General features: G+C 40.4%; 1 protein-coding gene and 1 non-coding gene across 2 annotated transcripts in view; both read right to left on the bottom strand.

The window, feature by feature from the left end:
• WWOX (WW domain containing oxidoreductase) overlaps positions 1-27,179 on the bottom strand; it is a 1,184,703-nt gene that overhangs the window by 26,405 nt on the left and 1,131,119 nt on the right. The window lies entirely within an intron of this gene.
• On the bottom strand, positions 15,382-15,486 carry LOC123238316. Its single transcript, XR_006505518.1, has one exon. It is a non-coding gene; the product is annotated as a U6 spliceosomal RNA (small nuclear RNA).

Below are 27,179 nucleotides of genomic sequence, written 5' to 3'. Positions count from 1 at the left end.
ATCTTCATTTAACATAAAAGGAAACTGAGTCTCAGAAAAGCTAAGTGGCTTCTTTGTTGTTGTCTAGGTATTTCCGATAACTTTCGACTCTTTGTGACCACTTTGGGGTTTTCTTGGCAAAGATGCTGGAGTGCCTTGCCATTTCCTTCTCAAGTGAATCCATTTCTAAGGGACTTGACTGTGGTCTAATAGTTAGAAGTATCCAAGGCAGAATTTGAATCTAGGTCTTCCCAAAGTTGTGATAATGACAAATAATTGGCTCTCTAGATTTTTAAAAGCCTGGGATTAATTATTTGTGTTCCTATAAGAGTGGCCAACACAGAAAAACTCAACCCCTCCTATTTCACTCATTTTTAGTACCCATTTATCCCCTGAGGGCAACTCCCTGGGTTAGCATGCCCTTAAGTTTCACATATGCTAAGGAACAGGATTTTTAAAGGAGATAATTTATTCCCCATATAGGCATCTCCTCCCACAGGTCCTAGGATCTTTCATGCCCTATGGCTCTTTAATCTCTGGCTCAGTTTTCCTGCCCATAAGGTCCCATTGCCAAGATGGTGGCCTCAGGACCAGTCTTTGTTCTTAATTATGGCGTCAACTCTAGTTTTTTAGAAAGAGAACTTTTTTCTGTGAGTCCAAAGGGGATTTAATAGGAACCTGTCCGGATTTCTGACATTAATAAGATCATCAGTGACCCAAGGATGAGAGACTGGAGTCTGGTTCTCTTTCCATACCACGAGAGACCCGTGAGCTCATTGGTTTTAGCGTTACCTCTACTAACTTGTGCAGAGAAGGATTCCTTCGTGCCTTTTCAGCTTTCTGGTTCGAAATAAGTGAATGAGACTTTTCAGAACTCTGAGATGAAGGGAAGAGAAATTCTTTGTGCTGATGTGACTGTTTTGAAACAAATGTCACTGAAAGAATAGCAAACATTACTCGTGTTGAATAGACTTTCCAAGAGCCCACACCCAACTTCTAACCATAGCCATGTGTGTGGAGGAGCTCTTTAAGACCCCAGAAAAGACTTCATCTTCTCACTTTCTAAACCCACATAGCCTGAAAGCTATTAGTCACCCTGTGAAGAGCTAAAGGGAAGACAGTAGGGCAGACAGCAAGAGGGTTTGCTTAAGAAGTCAGTTGAGTACTCATTTAAGTCAAGTAGACAGTTAAAGAACAAGCTATATTTGTAAAACCTTGCAGGTTAAGGATAGTATGAGAGTAAAAGTAGTTTTATTTTATGGACGTAGAGTGAAGAAGGCCAGAGTTTAAATATGGCCACAGATATTTACCAGCTATGTGATCCTAGGCAAGTCACTTAACTGCTGTCTGCCTCAGTTTCCTCAACTGAAAAATGAGGATAATAATAGCATCTATCTTCTAGGGTGGTTGTATAGATAAAATGAGATAATATACTATTTGTAAAGCATTTATGTAAATGCTAGCTATTATTATTATTATTAATAATTATAACATAGCAAAAATAGGGCAAGAAAAAGTTTGGTAGGAGTCCCTGTTAAGGCAGATGTTCCTGAGATTACTGATAGATGAAACTGGAAGGAAAACAAGTAGAGTTTAAATGGAACAGCTCTGTCAGCACACATATGGCACAGCACTTCAGTAATGACTGAACTAACTGAAAATGTGGTGATATTTCTGATGAAGTTAGGACTATTGTACTTGACCAAGTACCTAGAAAAGAAATCCATGCAAAGGATCCCCCTAATTAAAAAAAACCCTTACCTTCCATCTTAGAACCAATACTTTTTATTGGTTCTAAATCAGAAGAGCAATGAGGACTAGGTAATTGGGGTTAAGTGACTTGCCCAGAGTCACACAGCTAGGAAATGTCTAAGGACAGATTCGACAGGACATCTCATCTTTAGGCCTGGCTCTTAATCCACTGAGCCACCCAACTGCCCCCTGAAACTCCCCTAATTTTAAGAGCACTCAAGGAGGGATTAATTTACAATGGAACAGTTTTCAAGAGAATGGTCACAGATGGTATTTATTATGCTTTTTTAAAATTAAAAAATGACTAAGAAAGTATCAGCAACAGCTTGTCAACTTAGTTAAAAAATGTTTCAAATGATTTTTTTTTCTTTCCACAAAACTGACTTGCCAGACTTTGTATGATCTTTTCTCAAAGGAGTGTTTATCTTTCTATTTACTCTAAGGTTGGATAGGGATAGTTTCAATCTTTAAAAATACTTCCAGGTCTTTAATTCTATCATTCCTGTCATTCTATTCACTCATGAATTTTTGCTACAAATAAGAAGATATCCAGAGACACAAAGAGATGCCTGAACCCAGAGTGAGATGACCCAGTTTGAAGCCCTGGTTCTATTGTTTTGTAGACCTATGACCTTAGGTAAGTCATTTCCCTTCTAGAAGCCTTCTTTCTCTTCCACATCTTTTTCTTCCAATTCCTCCTTTTCCTTCTGCTGCTGCTGCTGCTGTTGCTACTACTACTCTACCACCACTACAACAACTACTACTTCTACTACTATAACTACTCCTCCTCCTGCTGCTACTGCTATTAATACTGGTTCTGCTGCTGCTGTTGCTACTACTACGACTACAACTAGAACTACTACTACTACTACTACTACTACTACTACTACTACTACTACTACTACTACTACTACTACTACTACTACCACTACTACTACTACATTTATTCCATGGCAATATCAAATAAGAGAGTAGACATATCCAGACAGATGAGCCCATCTTGTTTATTCTCATTCCCAGATCTCCAAGAATGACTTCCTATCATTCAGAGGATTATATCGCTGCTAGTTATGCTTAAAGAGTTAAATTACTGAGAAAATTGCTCCTTTCTTATCAACAGCACACGCAAAACAATCTTTCTCGCTCTCCTCCCCCCTTATCTGGAAGTTGGTAATACTTTGTTATGCCTAAGAATTCAGCATGGCCAAGCAAATTACAAACATAATATTAAAACCACTGCCTGACACATTCCTCTTCTCTTCTGGTTAACATCTGTTGTCAAAAATGAACATTCTCAACCCTCTGATGGAACACGAATGACTATGAATAATTATTCCTTGAGAATACGTTTTCCTAATAAAGCCCCTTTTCATTAATTTCAGTCTCTTTTTCAGAAGGTTAATGCTATTTTCGATAAGTATTTACTGTGGCAGCCAAGAGAATAAACCAAATACCTAGAAACACGTTTTCCACCTGCAAGTATCTGTCAACCAACGTACCCGAATTCTGAAAGCTTTTTTTTGCTGTATGTCACAACATAGATTTGGATATAATAAAGACTATAATTATTGAGCATTTATGAGAAATAATATTTTCCCTCTGGCGTGTGTTATAACAGTGGTTAACACACACGTGTGAATGCTAATGCACCTCTAGACTGACACAAATGTTTGGGAAAGGGGGGTAGAACGGGATTATAGGGGATCTATCGGATCTGGACTCAGGTTCGTTTCCGTCTCCTCCGATCTCTGCCCGTGACCAGCTACCAGACCTTGAGCGCGTCTCTCTGGCTTTCGGTTTCCTCATCTGTGAAATGCCAGGGTGGCACCGGATTGATTCTGAAGGTCTTTTCCAACTCTGACAACATGGGAATGATTCATCCGCCGCAGTGCCCGGATCCCTGGACTGAACTGAACTGAACTGCATCTCTGATTCCCGAATGGAAAATGCAAACCTCAATCAGAATCCAAGCATCCTCTGCCCAACATCATTAATTGGTTCTGTGAGAAGAGCACAATAGGCGAAACGATGTTGCAAGGGGCAGTGGGCGCCACGGTTAACTATGTTATCAATGTAACGGATGGGCGCTTGGCCAAACCATGTTGCAGGAGGGCTCTGGCTCCCTCGGGCTAGGGTGGCGGCGAGGCTGCGGCTTACAGGATGGCACAGGCTGGGGCTGGCGTATGCACGGTATGTGTGTAGGTTTCTCCCGAGCCCGAGAAGCTGCTGGGAAGTGCAGTCCTGACATAAAGCCTGCAACGAGGCCGTGGGATTTAAACAGAATGCCTTTGTGCTAGGCTGAACAGAAGACACAATGCTGAGCACGCCTCAAAGACTTCTACAGATGCTACCCCAGCAGATGGCTTAGACTGGCTGAATTACTATATAAACATTTAACGGAAAGTTTGATTTTATAAGTGTGGAAATGATACAAAACAAAAGGAAAACGATTCCGAGAAGCACTTGCATTAGTGATTTGTAATTTCTCAACAAAGTTTTCTTAGCCAGGTTGCCATTCAAGCATTCTTTTGAGAAAGGAATTTGGGGCATCTCTGAAAGGAAATGTATACCATTCGAGGGAACTGGAATGGTTATTCAAAAAGGAAATAAGGCATTTGGAAGGTAAATATGCCTTCTTCCTGCTGCCCCGCTGTTTCCAGGCTTTTTTCCCCTCCCTGCAAACTGCAAACGCTTCTCACTTTTCATTTCCTCTTTTGGGGCAGTTCCCTTTCCCTTGCCACCATCTCTGGCCTCATCTTTCTCTGGGGCTCAGAAGCTGGAGGCATCCCCAAAGTCCATTCTAGGAAGGACTGGAGGAAGAAAGCCACTTGAACGTGAGCATCGCCAACAATGAACGTCAAGGGAGGAAGGTGTAAAGAAATACAGGAAGCAGGGGGAAGAATGCTGTGTGTTTGGAGAATGAAGCTTCCCTCCCCATGTATACAGGAGATATGAGGCAATTAGAGATAAGGAGGAATATGATTAATTTTACATTGCTGGATTTGGCATTACCTACTAATGCTTAGACGCTGCACATGTTCCAAATAATTAATTCAAAATTTTTGCTTTCCCAAATGCAAGAGTTTATTTTTTAAAAGTATGGGTTCATTTTTTAATTGTAGATCATTTTTGACAGCCTAATCTATCCTCCATGGCGTATTAAAAAAGGGCAATGGATTTGGGGTTGAAAGACATCCACCTGAATACTAGTAGCTCTGCCATTTTTACTATCCCTGTCTATGACCCTGAGAAAGTCACCTTTGTTGGTTCTTGATTTCTGCATTTGTAAAATAAGAAGGGTGGTTTAGAGGCTTTCTTAGGTCCTGTCCCACTCTAAATCGTAACTGGGAAGACATGGGAGTGGGAGGAGCGGCATTCTAGGCATAGAGGACATGGTAAACCAAGGTAAAGGGGCAGAAGAGTAGGGCCTGTGCTCTGAGAAGAGAAAGTAGCCTATATTGGCCAGTGAGTGGGTGAGTAGTGTATACGAGAAAGAACAGTGTAAAACTAAGCTGGAAAGGTAAGTTGAGGTCAGATTGTAGAGTCCCATCTGTCCTATCCACTGTTGTAAGTCAGGCAGCTAGTAGAGTAGAAAGAACTTTAGCTTTCGAGGCAGCAGAACTGAGTTCAAAATCTAAGTTTACTTTTAAGTACCTTGTAATTTGGGGCAAGCCAGTTTAGTACTTTGTGCCTTAGTTTCTTTATCTGTAAAATGAGAGAATAGGACTAAATTAGCTTAAAGATCCCTTTCCAGCTCTCATAGCTCTGAGCTATGATTTTACAATCTCTAATCCTAGGACTAGGTGATTTCTAAAGTCTTTTTAGTTTTTATTTCCCAAATCTAAGTCATATCGTCCTAACTTTCTGCTGATTGCATTATTTTGCCTCCCACAGCCTACCAAATAAAGTGCAAACTCCTAATCCTGACATTGGACACACTTGGGAACCTGGCTTCCATTGCCAGCCTTGTTTCACATTGATTTTTTTTATATGCACCACACATAGGCCAAAAATTGGAGAAATTACCATTCTCAGGACACAACTTATGCCCTTCCATCTATGTCTGTAATACTGGCTGCCTCTCCACCCACTCATCACGGCCTCTGGGGTCTCATCTAGCTCTGGGTATGATCTGATGGCTGAGCTTTCAAAAGTCAGTATTGGGGTTGCTAGATGGCTCAGTTGATAGTCAGACCTAGAGATCAGAAGTTCTGGGTTCAAATATGGCCTCAGACATTTCCTAGCTATGTGATCCTGGCCAAGTCACTTAACCCCAATTGCCTAGCTCTTACCACTTTTCTGCCTTGGCACCAATGCTTAGTATTGATTCCAAGACAGAAAGTAAGGGTTATCCCTTACCTTCCGTCTTGGAGTCAATACTGTGTATTGGCTCCAAGGCAGAAGAGTGGTAAGGGTAGGCAATGGGGGTCAAGTGACTTGCCCAGGGTCACACAGCTGGGAAGTGTCTGAGGGGGGTATTTTTTTTTAAAGAGAGAGAGAGAGAGCCAATGTCACCACCACTCAAGGAGGAGGCAGTAGGCATTTGGTAAATGTTTGTTGACTTGAAATGGTGATTTCAATAAATAGTTCTTTTAGCACTCTCCACCATGGATCCAAACTGCTAACTCCTTTCCATTCCTGCTTCCTCATTAACACTGGGACTTGTACTTAAGCCTCTTCAAACCACTCCAGAAAAACAGGAGGACTCTAGCAATCTGTGCCCCATATATTTAATCGGCCTGACTGCATCATAAAATCCCAGAAGTTTTGCACAGCTACTACTGAAAATGGGCTCAATCCTTCCCTTCAGGCTCCAGGGAACATAACAATACATTTTCAGAGCTACAGATGGAGGAAATGCTCCTTCCTGATTCTCTGGGGCCCAGCTTGAGTGTCCTTATGCCTGGCTGTGGTTCCTACTGGGGAGTGCTTGGCATAGTGCCTGGCACATAGTAGGTGGGTAACAAATGTTTGTGACTCTTTGTGCCCCTTAGAGAGAGGCCACTTAGGGCTGGCTAGCCCTCAAGGGCAAAGACTCATTTCCAAAAGGTGAGAGTTACAAAGCAATAGATTTCAGTGGATATAAAGGAAAAGTTCCTAATTTTTCAGATCATAGAAAGGAACAATGGACTGCTTTGGAAAGTTTTGGGTTCATCCACCTCAGTCTTTTACACTAAGCTTAGATGCCCATTTCTCAGCAAGGTTTGTGTGGGGTGCATTATAAGTCAAGGACAGTTGCTGAGGTCCCTCCCAGGTTTCAGATTCTGTGAGTTGGTGAATGGAGGAGATGGGGACCCATGAACTACCGTCCTAATGAGTTGAATTATCTACTTTGTAAGGTTATTTTTGAAAACAGCCCTTTTTCATAAAACTTATGGCATAATTCTAAAAAATTAGCATGACCCTGGTACAATGAAAAGAGTTCTAGCTTGGGGCAGCTGGGTAGCTCAGTGGAGTGAGAGTCAGGCCTAGAGACAGGAGGTCCTAGGTTCAAATCCGGCCTCAGCCACTTCCCAGCTGTGTGACCCTGGGCAAGTCACTTGACCCCCATTGCCCACCCTTACCACTCTTCCACCTATGAGACAATACACCGAAGTACAAGGGTTAAAAAAAAAAGAGTTCTAGCTTTGGCACTGGAGGATCTGATCTCTTTGCCATTTGTTATGTGACTTTTTTGAATTCTCAATTTCCTTATCAGTAAAATGGAGATAGCAATACTCGTACTCCCAAATTTAAAAGGTTGTTTGAGGAAAATATTTTGTAAGTCTTAAACAATAGAGGAATTTGTATCATCAACATCATGATGGATAGACATCATCCTGTCTCCAGGTCATATCCCATTAAGGACTTGTTCTCCACTGTAGACTCTTAAAGGATCACTCTAATGCAAATATTAATAATATGGAAATAGGTCTTGATCAATGATACATGTAAAACTCAGTGGAATTGTGCGTTGGCTATGGGAGAGAGGTAGGAGGAAGGGAGGGAAAGAACGTGAATCATGTAACCATGGGAAAATACTCTTAATTAATTAATAGCTCTAATACATACATACATACATACATACATACATACATAATGAAAAAAAGAACTTGCTCCCCAGAAACCAAATACCAAAGGTACTTTTTGAACGAAGCAGCTATGATTTTTTTAGCCTGAACTCCATTATGTCTCTTTCACCAGATACCTTCCTTTTCTCTACTTTTCATCTTCCTTTTGTATGTTGTCTTCTCCCACTAGATTGTAAGCTACTCAAGGGCAGGAATCTTTATTTTTTAAATTTGTATCTTAGCACTTGGCACAGTGCCTTACAGGTTGTAGGTGCTTAATAAATTTACTCTCTGATTTGTGACAGTTCACATGCAATGGTAATGAAGAAAATGACTTCTGAAAATAAGGTACCAATTAGAACAGTTGTATATAATGTGCTGTTGTTTTAAATAACAATAAAGAATCATAAAATAATAGCATTTATATAGCACTTTTACAAATATTATTTATTTTATCCAACCCTGGGAAGAAAATGTTATTATTAGCCCCATGTTACATAGGAGGAAACTGAGATACCAGAGAGATTAAGTAACTTGTTCAAGGCCTACTGCAAATAACTAACTAAGGATGGATTTGAACTCAGGTCTTCCTGACTCCAGGTCCAGTGCTCCATCCACTGTGCCATCTCCTTCAAACTTTTGCCTTCTGATTTTTCCTGTCAGGCATCACCAAATTTATCTTTTAAGTCCTATTCTCATGCCTCGTCATGGCACAGGAAAGACTCTGGATTATTAAAAGCAATGCCGGCACGTCTCCTTGCCAAGGCTAGAGAAATGATTGGCCATGAGTAAAACTTTTTTTAAAATAGAAATTAACTTATAGAACACTACAGGAGAATGGAAGAAGAGTTGGAGGAGTATAGACCAGAAAACAATAAAAGGTTGTAGAAACAAGTCCATGCAAAAGTTGGCAAGAGAATGAACTAAGTCACAGCATCTCAAGAGTATTCATTGATGAATTTAGCCGGAGCAAAACAAATACATGGAAAATGGAACAGGTTTTATCAGTGTTTCTAGAATGATTCATTTTTTTTATCATCAATATCAATGGATTCTCATCCTTCAATCCCTGATGCACTATAAGGGAGGTAAAAATTGCACTTAGGCAGATGATATTCGCTTTCACATTCCCTGAGCTCACTGTCCAGCTGGGCCATAGCCTTCAACAAAACCCAGTGGAATATTAAAAAAAAATAAAAAGATGATGATGATGTTCAGAAAAGTACCTGGACTAGACCAAGGAATGGAAAGAATAGAAGAAATTTATTCTAGAGATGATAATCTTGAAAGCAGTCAGGGACCATTTTTGTAAGACATCTTTTGGAAGGAAAGATTCTTAAGAGAATGGAAACATACAGATGATATTATATCAATGTATCTAGGGCTTGTAATTTTATTGATGTAGAACAGAGGTACAAATTTCTGAGTACTGCCTGAATCATATTAAAATATAACTGGGAAATATTTAACAAGAGAAAAAAGCAATAGAACAGAGATAATGTTAATATACAGTTTTCTAAGTCAATATATAGCCCTCAGGGATCCATGAGTGCCATTTGATGCCCCCCTTTCTATTTGAGTTTGGCACTACTAGCAAAATAGAGACTGACATAGATCGCCACCTATCTATAAGTTATAATCTTAGAGTGTTGTCTAAGACTCAGAGTTTCTGTGACTTGTTCAAGGTCACACAGCAATAAGTATTGAAGACAAGACAAACTTCACGCATTTTGACTTTGGATCTTGTATGCTATATATTGTTCTTCAGGGCTCCCCATAAGCATTATGACTATTGGCCAAAAGCAGTAAATAACTACTGACCAACATTCCTACTTTCCATTTTTATAAATGCTTTATGGGAACAATTTATGCATGTGTCAAGGGTTTCCTTGATATGAGAAGGGAAAATGAAGGCGTTTACAAATTATTTTCTACAGTAGACCATATCTTTATAGTTACACAATTGAGTCAAAGTTGCAGAGAATGTAAAAAAAAATAATTCTACTGTTCATTTTTTTGTAGCTTATTCCCATACTCTCTAAAAGAAAAAGAAAGCAGTTGTTCAAATTGAACAAAATGCCTCATAAAAGCATTCATTCAATAAGAAGCTTTGAATGTATACGCTTAAGAATGTATAATTTTTTTTCCTTTTTGTAACCACATTGGTAACTGTTTAAAATTCTCACATTATTAATATGTTTAAACCTTTAACTTCTGTTTTGTAATCTATACTATGTATTGGTTCCAAGGTGGAAGAACGGTAAGGGTTAGGCAATTGGGATTAAGTGACTTATCCAGGGTCATACATCTAGAAAGTATCTGAGGTCAAATTTGAATCTAGGACTTGTAGGTCTTGTTCTCAATCCACTGAGACACCTAGCTGCCCCCTCAGATGATTAATATTAAAAGAAACCCCAAACAGGAAGGTGTATGTATCCCAAAAGTATTTGTCACTGACAATGAAGATGTCTTGGACAGTGTCCAGATGGAAGAATTCCTTATAGATGGTGAGGTTCTCCAACTTAATAACTTAATAACATTAAGCATTTTATTAACATTTAGCAACTTAATAACATTAAATCCCAGAACATTTAAGTGCCTCTTCAATGAAATCTAATGATTACTCAAAAGAGATCAGCTTAACAATCTACACAGGAAAAACTAAATGGATGAAAAATTTCTATTGCCTGAACTATTATATGAAGTTGAAAGGTCACTCAGTTGAATTTGTATTTATGTGTAATAGACACTGCCAAAAGAATATAAGTAGAAATTCAAATTGAATAGGCTCATAAAAATTTACAGTAGAGGCATATTTTAATGATAACCTAGGCATAATAAATAGTACATGATATCCTCTAGAAAATGTGAATCTGAAAGAGCTGAGCTATCTGCATGAGTATGCACATGTTGAGAAATGCCCCGATAGAAGGAATACTCAGATGGAAGAAATCATAGAGCTGCTGAATTACTACAGGACATCTTCCTCTTACACTTTCTCATGGTACTGGGGATAGGGGAAAGATGGGTTCTCTAAAAAAGCAATGTCAGTGGGGCAGAAGATCAAGCAGATCTTAGGAAGGTCTTATCATCTTGACAGAGTGTAGGCACAGAAACAGATCGTGTTGTGTTAGTCATCTGAGGACCAATTTATTCTCATTGAGTATGGAGAGGTTCATCATAAGAGGATTGAGCAATGGAGATGAATTGTTTTGGCCATGACCAGTAGGGAAAGACTGTGATTCACAGCAACAGAAGGAATGTCCTCAGAAAACTGTAGATTCCTAAAGTATGAAAATAAGTCCATAAAGCAAAATAAATAAATAATAAAGCCCATAAAAAGTAAGTTAATTCATGTAAGGATCAGGTGAAGGAAGAGAGGATGTTTAGCCTGGGACAGAGAAAACTTTGATAGGTCAGGCTTCATATACTCAATTAAGTGAAGGGTTTATAATTAGATGAGGGATGAGCTTTCTTCTACTTGACCATAGAGGTAGAACCAATGGGTAGAAGAGAGAGAGTAGAATAGACTGCATTAAGAGGACATGAGCTCACACCATGAGAAGTCTGGAAGCCAAGAGCTGATGACCACTTGCTTGGAATGAATTGTTCAATTTGGGGACTGAATCTGTTCAATTTTGAGCTCCTAAGTACATGGGATAACGTGGAGTTAATTGTCTTGAGAGCAGCACCCATGCAGATTCTCATTTATTTTCACTCTCATCTCTTTCTAGAGGTATAGAGGCTTTGGACCTGGGATCAGAAAACTTATGTTCAAATCCCAGCTCTAGCAGTTACTAGTGAGGTACACGTGGCATCCTCTCTGAACCTCTGTGTCTTTATCTGAAAAATGGGCATGAAGATGCTCTCATTCCCTACCTCATGGGGCTGGCATGAGAAAAGCTTCTGATAAACTAAACAAATGTTATAGAAATGGGAATTTTGAATAATTTTTTAAACTGCTGCCCCTTTCCTCTTCCAGGAGGAGGAGTTATATGATAGGTACCAGATGTCAAGATAGAAGGTATCTGACACTGCACTGTATCATGTCCATCTGGGCTATAAAAGTGCAGGGAGAAAAGCTTTTTTTAAAAAAAAAAAAAGGCAAATGGGGGGGGGGAGGGTAAATGACTTGCCCAGGGTCATACAGCTAGAAAGTGCCTGAGGTCATATTTGAACCCATGTCCTCTCAACTCCAGGCCTGGAGCTTGATTCTTGGGCACACACTAGGCGAAACCTCTCTGCTTTAACCAGTAATGAACGCTTCAACAAGGTACTTTGACAAAGTCAGATAACAGAGTCAAATACCCCCCAAAGGAACAAATAACAACTTCAGAAAGCAACCATCCCCATCCCCTATCCTTAGCCCACTCTGGACACAATAAAGCTAGATCTTCATCACATACTGATCTTCTCACTGAATAAAATCCTACTCCCTACATCCAAATCTAGACAGGATCTATTGTATTGAATTCAGGAGTCAGGTAGACCAGCCTCAGACATATCCTGTCTCTGAGGCCGTTAGCCCAGTTATTCAATCTCTATGAGCCTCAGTTTCTCCAAGTGTAAAATGAGAGTAATAAGTTATATCAAATGAGATGATGTGCATAAAGTATTTTGCAAACCTTGAAGTGTTATATAAATATCAGCTGACAATAGCCAGCTTTTATATAATGTTCAGAGGAGTACAAAACACTACAAATATTTTCTCATTTGACCCTCATGGCAAACCTGTGAGATAGTGGCTACTGTTATTCCCATTTTATAGATGAGAAACTCGGATAGGGAGAGATTAAGCAACCTGCCCAGGGACATATCCTGATAGGTATCTTAGGCTAGATTTGAATTCAGATCTAGTATCCCATTTGCTATGGCACCTTCCTATCATCATTATAATCCTTCAGATCTATTACTAGATGAAATAGCCAACCAGCTATTTCTTTAGTTAAAGTTTGGCTGGTGAATGAAATTGGGCCAGAGAGAAACAGTATATCATGGAATGGGAAAGCCGACTAGGAGCTAGGCGACACGGATTTGAGTCTTGCTTCTTTTATTTGCTAGGTACATGATTTGGCAACAGGTAAGTGGCACAGTGGATAGAGTTAGGAATGTTCATCTTCCTGAGTTCAAATTTAGCCTCAGACACTTACTAGCTGTGTGACCCTGGGCAAGACACTTAACCTTGTTTGCTTCAGATTCTTCATCTGTCTAGTGAGCTAGAGAAGGAAATGGCAAACCATTCCCAGATCTTTGCCAAGAAAATTCTGAATGGAGTCCTGAAGAGTTGGACCCGACTGAAAAGACTAACAACAGTGATTTGGGGCAAGGTCTGTGCCATCTTTGGGCTTTATTCTTCCCCTCTCTGTCAGGTGATAGTTGGAGGTCCTTTCTGGCCAACATTCCATGATTCTTGGATCAGCACAAGGACAGGCGAGTGGGCACTATCCTGGTCAGGAATAGCTTTGGGGCACTGCTTGAGTCACCGCTGGGCGGCAGTGGGTGGCCATAACATTACAGGCACGGCCATTGGTATGAGGCTTTTTTAATGAACTGTGGTCTGGCCAGAAGCTTTCTGAAGAACTCTTGTTTGTAAAGTTATATTAATAACAACAGCTCAGCCCATCGGGGAATGAAATGATCCCAATTGTTTATCCTGTGGTTTGTAAAGTGCTTTGGGATGCATTTGGATGAAAGGTGCGGCGGAAATATGTAGGATTGTTATTGGTAGCCCGAAGTCTATGTACCTCCATTTTCCCTCTGCTTCTTCCCAGAGCAAACCAGAAGCCTCTATTTTTCTGACATCTCAACAATCTGACAGCTCCCTCACCACAAGGCCCTCGATGAGGCATTAAAAGGCAGCCCCCAGAGTGGCTCCCCAAGACAGGCAGCTGAACTTGATTATGGGGACAACATCTGCATGGCATGGTTTATGTCAATTCCATAATGGGTGAAAGCCTCTGGAATTAATATCTGATGAAGAAATAAACCTGTTAACGGGATAGATTTACAATATTCAAATGATTATTGATCCAGGCAGTCCACAACTAATAAAATCCTTCCTTGCATGACCTTCCACCTTCCATGTGCTTAAGCAAATTATCTCTAATAAACAAGTGTTATACGGACCTGAGAAAAATGTCAAACCATAAATTGCCAATAGTTCTCTAAAGCGAGTTGAAGTCTATAGGACTTAGCTAATAGACCCAACAATAATGGTCCCAGAGAGTTTGCTTCTAACCAAGCAGGGGCTCTGATTGAACTGGACATCTTTTTTTTTTTTTCCAAGGCTAGCGATGGATATGGTGAAGACTTTCAGGGAAAAGGGGGAGCTGAATTATCTGGTATAATAGAAGGACTGGGTCCCATGAGGCCATAGACAGTGACTCAAGGTATTAAAAACTTGCTGTGAGGGGGCAGCTGGGTAACTCGGTGGATTGAGAGTCAGGCCTAGAAACGGGAGGTCCTGGGTTCAAATCCGGCCTCAGACACTTCCCAGCTGTGTGACCCTGGGCAAGTCACTTGACCCCCATTGCTCACCCTTACCACTCTTCCACCTATGAGCCAATACACAGAAGTTAAGGGTTTAAAAAAAACTTGCTGTGTTGTCAAGGGTCCCATCATTCACACAGATGGAAAACAGGGAGTGTGGGATTGTTGACTCTGGTGCTTGGTAGAGTGGTGGAATGAACACTGAATGGGATAACCTGGATTCTTCCTGGCTCTCTGCTTTGGATGTGATGATGTGCAACCCAGGATAAATCATTTCCCCTCTCTAGAATTCAGTTTTTGCTTCTGTAAAATGAGATATGCATTTCTGTTTGTATGTATGTGTGTACAATTGTGTTTTTGAGTTGGAAGCATAGGTTGGACTGAAAATCTATAAGTTTAGTAGAACTTTAAAATATAAAACAAACAAAATGAGAGATGACAAGGCCATTATGACAAAATATCAAAGCTGGAAGTAATTTCAGAATACCAAACACAGAATGTCAGAGTCAGAAGGGGTGTTAGAATATAGAACGTCAGAGAAGGAACAGTTCTAAGAACATATAGAATAGAATGGCAGAGTTGGAAGGGGGTTTTCAGATCATCTAATTCAACAACTATGTGTTATAGATGGGGAAACTGAGACTCAGAGGAGGAAAGGATGCTCTTAAAGTCAACTGGTTAGTGATAGTGGAAGAGTCATGACTATCACCCTGATCATCTAACTCCAAACTCAATGGTATTTTTGCATCATGCTACTCCCTGTCTCCCCCTCCCCAAACCAGCTTTCTATTTCAACAATCCCACTGACAAATTTTAGCCTCCCAGGCTGGGAAATTTTGTGTTAATTTTGACTTTCACTTCTTCAAACGTTATATCTTCTGTTTCAGTCTTATTTATTTTAAGTGCCTTGGATACTCACTCAGCTTCAGTATTACTGTTCCTTCCTTGCCATCATCATCTCATGACTATGTGCATGTATGTGTACACATGTGTGTGTTAGAAGTTTGGCAATAGATTCCTAGTTAGTCTTCCCATCTCTTTTTTTTTATATAAGTTTTAGAGGGGTTTTCATTGGTAATTTTATTATTTATTTATTTTTAACCCTTAATTTAAAAATATGGAATGTTTCACGAATTTGCGTGTCATCCTTGCGTAGGGGCTATGCTAATCTTCTCTGTATCATTCTAATTTTAGTATATGTGGGGCCGAAGCGAGCAGAGTCTTCCCATCTCTTATTTTAAGCCATTCACTACTCATCCTTGGAAAATACCAATTTACTATGACATTTCCCTATTCAAGAATCTACAGAGAGCTTAGAGAGGGAACAAGGACTATATAGTCCTTCTTCTATCAAGAGAGAAAGGACTGCTAGGTCTTGCCATATCAGAAATTGTTGCTACTGTTTTGCCACACACGCATCCAAAACATAAACATCATTACCATTTTATACTAGTTTTGAGCTGGTTCTTCCCATGGACACTATGTGTATTTTGGGGATAATGTGTCCTACTTTTATGGGAGCAATAGCATATAGCAACCATTCTTAATGACATGGGCCCAGCTGGGGGAAGTTGCCCAGAACAGAGTCTGCTGGCGTGAGATGGTTGTGGCCCTATGCTCCTAAGGAGTTAACAGGAATAATATATATATATATATATGTATATATATATATATATATATTAATTTAATCTATTGGCTGGCAGCTAATGGGAAGCACACTGGTGGGGGCTCATGAGCTACAATAGCTAGAAGTAGTAGTAGTAATAATAGTAGCTACGCATAAAGTTGCTTCTAGAATTCAAAGTAACAGTCACCAGATCTTTTGAAGTAGTTTTACTAGTAATCAACTAATTATTATTACCATCAGAGGTATAATGTAGAATTACATTTGAGGACAGGAAAATCTGAGTTTAAATCTTGCTTCAGATACTCACTGTGTGATACTGGATAAGTCATTAAACCTCTCTCAATCTCAGCCTCCTCATCCATTTTATAGATGAGGACATATATATATATATAAATATATATATATTTATATATATATATATATGTGTGTGTGTGTGTGTATGTATATGAGGATATATAATAATGATAATATCTACCTCACATGGTAGTTGTAAGGATAAAATCAATGAGAAAATGCATGTAATAATGGGCGTTTCAACTTTAATGCCACATATAAATGCTAAATATTATCATTATCATCCACAGAAAAATTATATCCATGGTCTAAGCATCTCCTGAGGTAGGTAGTTAGTACAGTACACAGAGAACTTTGACTGGAGTTAAGAAGAACTGAATTTAAATCCATTCTTGTGCTCTTACTAGTTGTGTATCTCTGGGCAAATCACTTAACCTCTGTTTGCCTCAGTTTCCTCAATTGTAAAATGGGTAGGATAATAGCCTCTACCTGCAAGGTTTGTAGGGAGATTCAAATTAGGAATTTATAAAATGCTGAACAGTTTCTGGGACAGAGTAGGTGCTTATTCCTTTTGCTTTTGTTTCATATGGAATACAATTAAATTGCATTCTTCAAAGAGTTGAAAGATGGCAAGGTTCAATTGATGAATACTCCCTCCAGTATTTCCTTTTATGTAGTCCTAAGCCTAACTTTCCTAGTCACTAATGGTCTATCGATAGAGAAGATTTGGACAAGTATATATGTATGTATCTAAGTATATAGCCAGCTTCCTAGCTTCCTTACATCCTTCCTTCTTCTATTTTCTGCTTTCCTTCCTTTAAGTTTTTATGGAGCACTTAATATGCATGACACATTGTATAATAATAACAATTATTCTATTATTAAATATATTATTATTGTTATTCTAGCAACTAATATTTACACAATGTTTCAAGCTTTACAAACTTTTTACATTTAATATCACATTTGATCTTCACAGCAACCTGATCAAATTGGTACCATTATTATCTCCATGTTACAGATGAGGAAACTGAAGTTAAGGAAGATTATGTGACTTGCCCAGGGTCATACTTTTAGGCAGTGTCAGAGACAGTTTTCAAACTCAGTTCTTCCAGACTTCCAAGTCCAGATTTCTATCTACCGAGCCAGCTAAATGTTTCTAATTATTTTTTCAGTCAAATGTTCTTACCTCTTGAAGGTTCCCTTTTCCCTTCTATAAAATAATCAACCATTTAATCAATAAACATTAATTATTAAGTGTCTTCTATATGTCGATCACTGTGCTAAGGGCTAGGGATATCAAAAGGGATAAAAGATAGCCGCTGCCATTAAAGAGCTCAAAACCTAATATATCTATAATCTAAACAGAAAAGAGGTAGGTTACATGAAAAGAAAGTGATGTTTTCGTTGTTGTGGCTGCTGTTATTATTGTTGAGTCATGTCCCCAAGGACTTTTGTCCGTGGAGTATTTTTGGCAAAGATACTGTAGTGGTGTGCTATTTCTTTCTCCAGTGTGTCCCCATTTTACAGATGAGGAACTGAGATGGAGGGGGCTTAATGATTTGCCCAGGGTCACACAACTATTAAGTATCTGAGGTTGAATTTAATTCCTATCTTCCTGACTCTCAGCCCAGTACTCTATCCACTGAGTCACCCAGCACCACCACTTAGAATCATGGACATTAAAGCTATTTGGAACATGGAAGATCACCTGATCTAACTCCCTTCATCATTTTTTTCTTTTTTACATTTTACATTTTACAACTCAAGCCCCTGAGGCCCGTCGAATGGAAGTGGACCTCAAGGCTAAAGAGATGGCCAGGAGCAGGGCGAGGATTTGTCCTGGGGTCTTCCCATTCCAAACATAGTGATCTTTCCACCCTCTGACTCTGCCTCTCATAAAACTTGCTCAAAACGAACTGGGCCTGAAGCTGATTTCCTCTCCTTTCAAATAAAAGAGCTAGTGAATTGATTAGAGGCAATAGAGTTATTGGATGCTGGCAGGAAAGGGATTTAAGGGAGGTGTAATGACGCCATAAAAGCTTTGTTGGGTTGCTTTTATAAGGCCAAATCCGCTTCGGGGAGCCCTGGGCCTGAGAGGTGAGCGGAAGTCTGCCTGAGCCTCGCCAGTGGGATAAATGCGGAGCACAACCCTTCCGGGGAGGGGGAGAGAGAAAAAAAAAAAAAGGCCAACGAAATGACAAGTAGGGTACTTTCCCAGGGAAAATTTCCTCTGAAAGGAAGCAAGCAATGAGGCTCGGAGAGGAATAAATGGTGTAGAAATGACAATCGCTCTTCAGCCGGGCCCATGACTGCACTCATGGCTGATAAGATCCAGCATGTGTCAGTTGTCAAGTGGCTCTTGTCACACTTCAATGTGAACTTTACAGCGAAAGGGGGACAAGAGGCAGCGAAGGGGAAAACAGTGTGGCTCAGAAGGACTTGTGCACTGAGTGTGAAGCCATTTCAATTTTATATTCCAAAGGACTTTGGAGGTGATCCCATGAATGCAATTATTCTCACCTAATAAAAGCAACATATGCTAAGACAATTAAAAGATTTTATGAGACATCTATTCATTGTACTCAATTTCAGGCTGGAGGAGGGAAAATGGGTGGGAAAGGGCCTGTTTACTAAGAAGGCGGCATGGGGTGGCATGGGGGATGGGGAGAGGGACAACCTCAAAAAATCGAGGTGCGTCCATGGGCTCCACCCATGAGGAGCCCTTTCTCCTCTTGGGATAATTATCTTCCCAGTCTTGTCTCCCAGGCATCCTTCCTGCCACCATACTTCCCACTTGATGACAAGTGGTTCCTGCATCTTCACGGGGTATTTCCATCACTTTTGCACATCAGCCAGGACTCTATGGCAGCCCCGTATCCTCCTGGTCCATCCTTCTCATCCTTCAAGCTCTAGCTCGGGTACCACCTTTGGCAGGAAGTCTTCTCTCATCCCACCAGCTGACTGTGATCTCTGCCTCCAGTACTGTGTACAGGCTTCTCCTTTGATCCTATCACACTCTACCTTTATTTGGCATGCTTCCTTGTGCATGTTCTGTCTTCTCTCTATTCCTCCCAGTAGAATGGAAACTCCTTAGAAGCCAAGGATGATGGTATTATTTATTTTTGTATCCTGTGCACGGTGGCTGGTGATGGCAGGTGAAGAGGACCTGAAACATAACCTAATCCAGCCACCTCATTTTAAACATGAGGGAAACTGAGGTATTGAGTAAAGAAGAAACTTGCCCAATATCATGCAGTTATAAATATTGGAAAGGGATTGGAATCCAGGACCACTGACACTTTTTTTAGTGCTCTACAGTTTATTAAAATAGCTTCATCAGAGCAGTCCTATGAGTAGGTTATTTTCCTCTGACAAATGAAGAAACTGAGGTTTGGAAAGGTTACCCCAGAACTTTCAACTGTCTAATCTATTCTAATACTAAGTGGAGGAGAGAGTTCACTAAACTTCCATGTTTACTGGAGTTAAATCAGATTATGTTATAGTTATGGAGAGCTACACGATAAGGTCAACTGGGAGATAAGCCTCAGACACTTACTAGCTAAGTGACTCTGGGCAAGACACTTAACCCTGTTTGCCTCAGTTTCCTCATTTATAAAATGAGCTGGAGAAGAAAATGGTAAACTACTCCAATATCTTTGCCAAGAAAACTCCAAAAGGAGTCAAAGGGATGGACTGAAATGGCTGAACAACAACCAAGTTATAAGATGAAGAGGTGGGGGGGGGGCAGCTGAGTAGCTCAGTGGATTGAGAGTCAGGCCTAGAGACGGGAAGTCCTAGGTTCAAATCTGGCCTCAGACACTTCCCAGCTGTGTGACCCTGGGCAAGTCACTTGATCCCCATTGCCCATCCTTACCACTCTTCTGCCTTGGAGCTAAAACACAGAAGTTAAGGGTTAAAAAAAAAAAGAAATTAAAAAAAAAAAGATGAACAGGAAAAAGTACCTAAAAGACTATTCTAGAGGGCATCAGGAGGAGAGAGAGAGAGAGAGAAGTAGAGAGACAGACAGAAACAGAGAGACAGATAGAGAGAGAGGGAAGGAGGGAGGGAGGGAAAGATAGAGGGAGAGAAAGAGAAAAAAGGAAGAAGGGAGGCGGAAAGGGGAAGAAGAAAATGGAGAGAGAGGGAGGGAACAGGGAAAGGCACAGAGAGAGAAGGAGAGAAAGACAGAGAGACAGACAGAAAGAGAGGGAAGAAGGAGAGAGGGAGCATATTACTTTAGATCTTAACCAATATGGAATGGCTTCGAGGATAGTTCTAGGGACAGACTAGGCTCCTTGTTTGAGGGCTAGTCCAGCTCAGGACAGAGATTCTGACTGATCTAAGGGCTGGTCAATAGGTGATGAAATGTCCTTTTTTGTCACAGCAAACCATATTTTCAACTAGAAATATTGGGCAAGAGGGTGTGCATTATCAGATATCAGGCAAGCCCATTGGAGATGTCCATAAATTTTCTGAACTTTGCTCATACCATGTGCTGGTCTACCTTGTCATATCATGAGCTTCCCGTCACTGATGGTAGGCAAGTAGAAACTGGATAATTGCCTTTTGGTATTTGGTATAACCAGTATTGTGAGGGTCTTAGAAGTGATAGGTGAAAGCCCTTTGTATCCATGAGGTGCTACAACTACAGAGTAAACCAGATGAGTAAATGAAAATGACAGCAATGGCATTTCCCTGTCATCCTCCACCCGCCTCTCTCTCCTGAGATGGAGCTTTGAAGAAGTTCTTCTATTCCAAAGCCCAGAGATGACCTGCCCTCACATATGGCAAGTTGCCAATTGCATTTGAAACCAAAGCTTCTGTGTAGATAAAAATGCAGGAAGCAATCTTAAAAGGACATTCTAATTAACTTCCTGGGATCTCAAATTTTAAAAGCTTCTTGGATCGAATGTATCGCAGTAATTTTTTTTCTTAAGGATTCTAAAGATTGGTTTTGCTGTCAGGACATCAAAAAGAAAAGAATGAGATGGCAAATTTTCTGTTTCTGTTGCTCAGTTAGTGCTCCCAATATGACTCTAGAAAAATCTCTTGAGATTGGCTGATAAAAGGCAGCAGCCATTTGGTGTGGCACTCAAAATCTGTAATGCATCAGGAAAGTCCAAAATTCTCTTTGGGGTAATTAAGGGTGATAAGATCAGTGATTCAAAGTTAGAAACCATCTAGTCCAAAATGCTCATTTTACAGATCAGGAAACTGAGGCCCAGAGTGTTTTAAGGGATTTGCTCAAAGGAAACCAGATTCAATGAGTCCAGGTTCATTTTTTTTTCCACTTGAAGTTCTGTTTTCTCAGTAGTCCTTATGGCTAACGTGGTGTTATGTACCATCCCAGATGATTGTCCATCCTCTTAAGACAATAGACAAGAATTTACTGAATGCTCTCTCTTTGCCAGCCCCTGTGCTTTGTGACTGGGATGCAAAAACAAATGTGAAACAGCTGCTGACCTCAAGCAGCGTGAATTCTGTGGAGGGGGATTGGCGTTACCTGGTCAGTTACTGAGAAACGCCATTGCCCACTCCACTCCCATTAGGAAAGCTTTGTACAAACAAATGGATAAAGAAGTGGAAGTAAGAGACAAGTTAGGGAAAAGGGGACCAGGGAAAGAATAAAAACCTTACTTGAATGCGAATCATCACAGGACTTTGCAGCTGGAAGGGGCCTTTGAGCCTGTGTAGTTCAACCCCCTCATTTTTTTTTTAATTTTAATTTTACTTTTTTTTAAAGCCTTAGCTTCTGTGTATTGGCTCATAGGTGGAAGAGTGGTAATGGTGGGCAATGGGGGTCAAGTGACTTGCCCAGGGTCACACAGCTGGGAAGTGTCTGAGGCTAGATTTCCCTCATTTTATAAATGAGAAAAACCCCAGTTCTGATACAGCTAAATGGTTTACTCAAAGTCACATAGATAGTTTATAGCAGAAATGGGATTTGAACCCAGGTCATCTTGTCCTAATCTTAGTCCTCTTCGTGTAAAATCTACATCAGATTGCTTACTTTTTCAAGAAGAGGAGAAGGGAGAAAAGCAAAGAGGGTGAGAGGATTTGGAACTTGAAATTTTAGAAAAATGTTAAAAAGAAAATGATCATTACTTAATCAATTTTGATTGAGAAAAATGGGGGAAATAAATATTCTACCTAAATGGATAAACTTATTCAGTGACATCCCCCTCAAACCAACAACCAGCCAAACAAACAAACAAAAAACAACACGGTGCACTGGACACTGGAGACATCTTGCCTGACAAGATACTGGCACTATTTGGATCTGAGGACAAAATTCTCAAAGGGACTTTGCTTGCTTGTTAAGTTATATCTACACGTTAAGGATTTGTGATTTTAACAATTTGGGTTTCCCTCCACACCTTAGTTCATAGTTCTTATAAGTTGTTGTAGCCAGAATAAACTTAGTGATTATTACAGAAATCATTTCCTGGTGGTCGTCCCTCTGTTGACTAGCCTCTCGGGATTTGTTCAATTGCAAGGGCCAATTACGATTCTAAGAAACTTAAGGTGAAGCATGCAATCCGGTTCTTGATGAGGAAGTGATGGCCTCAAGATGCAGACTAAGACACAGTTTCTGAAAAGAGACAATGTGGGAATTTGCTTTGCTTTGCTTGACTATGTATATTTACAGTAGGACCTGTTTTTCTTTTCTCTTTTCCAATTGGTGGGAGAGAGAAGAACGGGAGGTGAAGATGGGATGAATAAAGTAGCAACAAAGAGAAGAAAAGAAGAGAAAAGAAAGAGCCAGAACAAAAAAGAAAAGAGAATCACTGAAGCATTTTTGAAAAAAGCACAGCAAAAAACAAACAAACAAAACCAGAAAGAAGGCCAGACAAGCAGGATAATGTTGAAAGTTATAGAATTAATTTATTACACACTTAAAAAAATGAAAAGCAAGCAGAATTTAATAGAGCTCTACAACTTCATATGTGATTCTCTTTTTCTGTTCATATATTATATATATGCATATATATAAATGTTCATTTTATTTGTTGTTTCTTAAGTTCAGAATAAAAATAAACCAAGAGAGAGAAAGAAGCATTTCACTAGCTAGGTGGTCCCTGTGCTAGACAGACTAAACGATCTAGTTCTAGAACAGTAATGGGCAAACTATTCCGTGTGGGCCAGATCCAGGCCCTAGTTTGCCCATCATGGCCTTAAGCAATTCCCTAATCACGATGCCCCCACATCCAGATGAAGTGATCAGGGAATTGCTGAAGGCACTGATTGGCAAACTCCAGTCAGGATCTGGCCTGCAGGGAATAGTTTGCCCATCACTGTTCTAGAACATTTAAAGCCTCAAGGCCATGAAGGAATAGAATGGGTTGAGAGGCTTATTTTAGATGAAAAATATGGCTTTATCCACTAAGATTGGCTATTGGATCCCATGGGTGAGATGAGACATAGACCTTCTCTATGGCATAATGCTGATTTCCAGTTCCTTTCATTCTAGTACTAACATGGTAGTTAAAGTGCTTCCTTGAAAGGATCCTTGGAATCTTCTCCTAGGCTTAGTGGGAAGCTGGTCCATTTGAAAGCAAAAGGGGGGGATGACCCATAAAGTCCCAAAGCCCCTACCCCACTGTAATTATTTCAGCTGCATGCTCCGTTTCCAGTTCTCTGCCCAAGGTGGAAGCACTTCTGATCCACCTTCTCTGTCTCAGGTCTTGGTTTCTCCTTCAGTTCAGCAACTTATTTTGGTTTATTCTCTCCTTCAGCATCCATTCCTGGCAATCCCCTTGGCTTGAAAACTCTGCTCACAATTATACTCTCAGCTTAATAACAACCCACATTTCTGTGATAGGTGGCATTCCCATGGCATTTTAAGGTTTGCCTACCATTTTATAGAAATCATCTTATTTGAACCTCACATCAACCCTGTGAAATATAGTGGGTAGGAGAGGTCTACTTCTTCCTGTTTTACCAGTGAAAAAAACTGAGCCTGAGAGAGGTTAGTCACTATGGATCAGAGAGTTAGAATAGGAAGAGAATTTAAATGTCATCTAGTCCAACTTCCTTCATTTTACAGATGGGGAAACAGAGGCCGAGGGAGCTTAGATGACTCACCCAGGGGAAGAATTTGAACCTAAGACACATCTGAGTCCAAACCCAGCATGTTTTCCATCGAACCAAACTACTATCAGAGGTCTCTTGGAGAGGGAAGCGTAGGCAGCAATATTGGAACCCAGACCTCTCTGGAGCACTTGAAACCTCACCAAGCTTTTATCCCTTTCGCTTGGCATTATTCCCATTATTTACAGACAAAGAAACAGAGGGCTCTAAAAGGTAGATGGGATTGTGTCAGGTCAAGGTGGGCAGCTCTAGAGGGTGGAGTGGACTGAGCGCTGGGCATGTTGACCAACTGAATCTATGGGATTTCCCTTCTACACTTCTACACAATCGCCCCTAAACAACAATTTCAAGCAAATTCTACTTTGTGACATGTCGAAAATAACTTGTAAAGGCTGTGAATTCATAGGAACATAGACCTAGATTTGGAAGAGATTCCAGAGGACATTGAAACCAGTTGCCTCATTTTAGGGATGAGGAAACAAAGGCCCAGGGAGATGAAGCAACTTGCCCCAAATAAACAAGAAACAAGGGAGATGAGATTTCAATGCAGGTCCTCAGACTCCCAATCAGTGTTTGTTCAACAGCATTCAAACCCTTCCTAAGTTGAATATTCTTAAGGGCAGGCTCTCACCCTCTGGGGTTGGCTTACACAGAGAGCATATCTTGATGCCAGGGATATGACTACTTGTGATAAATATTCTTTTGATTCCATTTTCACCTAACGTACCAGGGATCCTTGCTTAAGGCCTGTTTTGTGTCTCAAATCTGTAAGCCTCAGGATTAAGGTTGATAGATTGCTGAATGTGCCAACTTTTTAAGTTGTCTGTCATCCAGTATTGGCTGCCAAGCATGATAGCTCAATAGCTAGGTACTCAAGAGAAACATGATGGCTCCTTATCAACTGCATAAAGACTCACATTCTACAGAAAAGCAGAAAAAGGAGAAGGTGAAGACACTGGATTATGATGAGGGTGACAGGAGGTAGAATATGGGGTTAACTTTGTGTGGCCTGAATAGGAAAGTGGTTAAGAAGGTAGAAAAATACATGTGCCTCTCAAGGAGTATATGGAAACTATCCTAAAAGAGTAGAGGCTAGATGTAAAAAAAAATTAATAAGTCAGGAGATGGTGGGGGGCAGCTGGGTAGCTCAGTGATTTGAGAGCCAAGCCTGGAGATGGGAGGTCCTGGGTTAAAATCTGACCTCAGATACTTCCTAGCTGTGTGACCCTGGGCAAGTCACTTAACCCTCATTGCCTTGCCCTTAAAACTCTTTTGCCATGGAATCAATACATAGTATTGATTCTAAGATAGAAGGTAAGAGTTTAAAAAAATTAAAAATAAGTAAAATAAATGTCAAGAGATGTTTTCAAATCCTTGTTTCAACACCTCCTAGCTCTGTGACCTTGTTCAATTGTTTTTCAAGGCTGTTTGACTCCTCATGATCCCATTTGGGGTTTTCTTAGTAAAGACCCCGAAGTGGTTGATCATTTCCTTCTCCAGCTCATTTTACATATTTGGAAACTGAGGCAAACATCTCTTACAGTCCCTCTTCTTTCCTCTGATACAGGTCCTTATCACTTTACAGCAAAATTATTGCAATAGTCTGCTAGTGGATCTTGCCACAAATCTCTCCCCACTCCAGGCCATTCTCTACTCTGATGTCAAAGCAATCATTTTGTTCTTCCAAACCCTTACCTTCAATATTAGAATCAATACTGTGTATTGATTTCAAGGCAGAAGAGTTGTAAGAGCTAGGCAATGGGAGTTAAGTGACTTGTCTTGGGTCACACAGCTAGGAAGTGTCTGAGGCCAGATCTGAACTCAGGGAGATGAGTCTTCCTGATTTCAGACCCAGTGCTCTATCCACTGTACCACCAAGCTGTCCCTACAAGAGAGTTTTGTGGAGAAGGTAGCCAATGATATGAGCCAGGAAGGAAAGAAAGGATTCTGAAAGACTGAGAATTAGATGGAATACATCCCAGGCATGGACGATGGGTCACACAAATGCACAGAAGTGGGAAAAGTCAGGATGAGAATGGGAAACAATAATCTCAGAATTTGCCATCTGGAATTTAAGGTCCTTGAAACCTAGGAGGGTAGACTGCAGACAGTCCTTGGAGATCTTGAAGAACTCTGAGTCTCTGCAGTGGCTGTCCCTTATGGCTAGAATGTCCTTTCTCGTCACCTAACCTCTTACAATCCCTGTCTTCTTTCAAGACTCGGCCCGATCAAACCTTCTTCAGGAGGTCTCTTGGGACCTCCCAGCTGCTAGTGTCTTCTTCCCCTGCGAGGTCATCTTTGAAGGACATTCCATCTTTTATGGACATTCTTCTCTATGTATACACTTATTTATGGATACATTCCATTAGGGGCTGTTTTTGCTTTTTCTTCATATTCCCAAGCACTCTGACTGCTGGTCTATAACCGCTTAATAAATTCTTATTGCCTGATACACTGATACAGGGCTGTGCACTTTATCCTGGAGGTCAGGGAATCATTCAAGGTTCTGGGACAATATATTTATTACCCTGGTGGAGTATTTTGATTGTGTAGGGTTGGCCAGAAAAGAGAGAGGCGAGAATTAGGGAAACTATTTAGAAGACTCTAATGATAGGTTCAAGTGGGAGACAATGAGAATTTAGACTAGGGTGAGAGAAGGGAAGGGAATGAACCACTGGGCGGGAAATGAACTTGCCCGAGGTTACAAGGCAGTAAGTAAGCAGAAAAGCAAGGAGAGGAACCCCTTCTTATAGAAAGGAAGCCTTTGGGATATCCCCAGTGGTAATGACCTTTCTTCCTTGGAATTCACAGAGCCTTTTGTCTGGATCTTTCCAATGCAATATGTGATATATGTTAACATGCACAATTATTAGGTGATAGAGGTTGGCAGATAT

This window comes from Gracilinanus agilis, chromosome 2 (assembly GCF_016433145.1).
Source record: "Gracilinanus agilis isolate LMUSP501 chromosome 2, AgileGrace, whole genome shotgun sequence".
Classification (NCBI taxonomy): domain Eukaryota; kingdom Metazoa; phylum Chordata; class Mammalia; order Didelphimorphia; family Didelphidae; genus Gracilinanus; species Gracilinanus agilis.
Note: the sequence above shows the minus strand (reverse complement) of the source record. Positions and strands in the feature narration are given on the sequence as shown.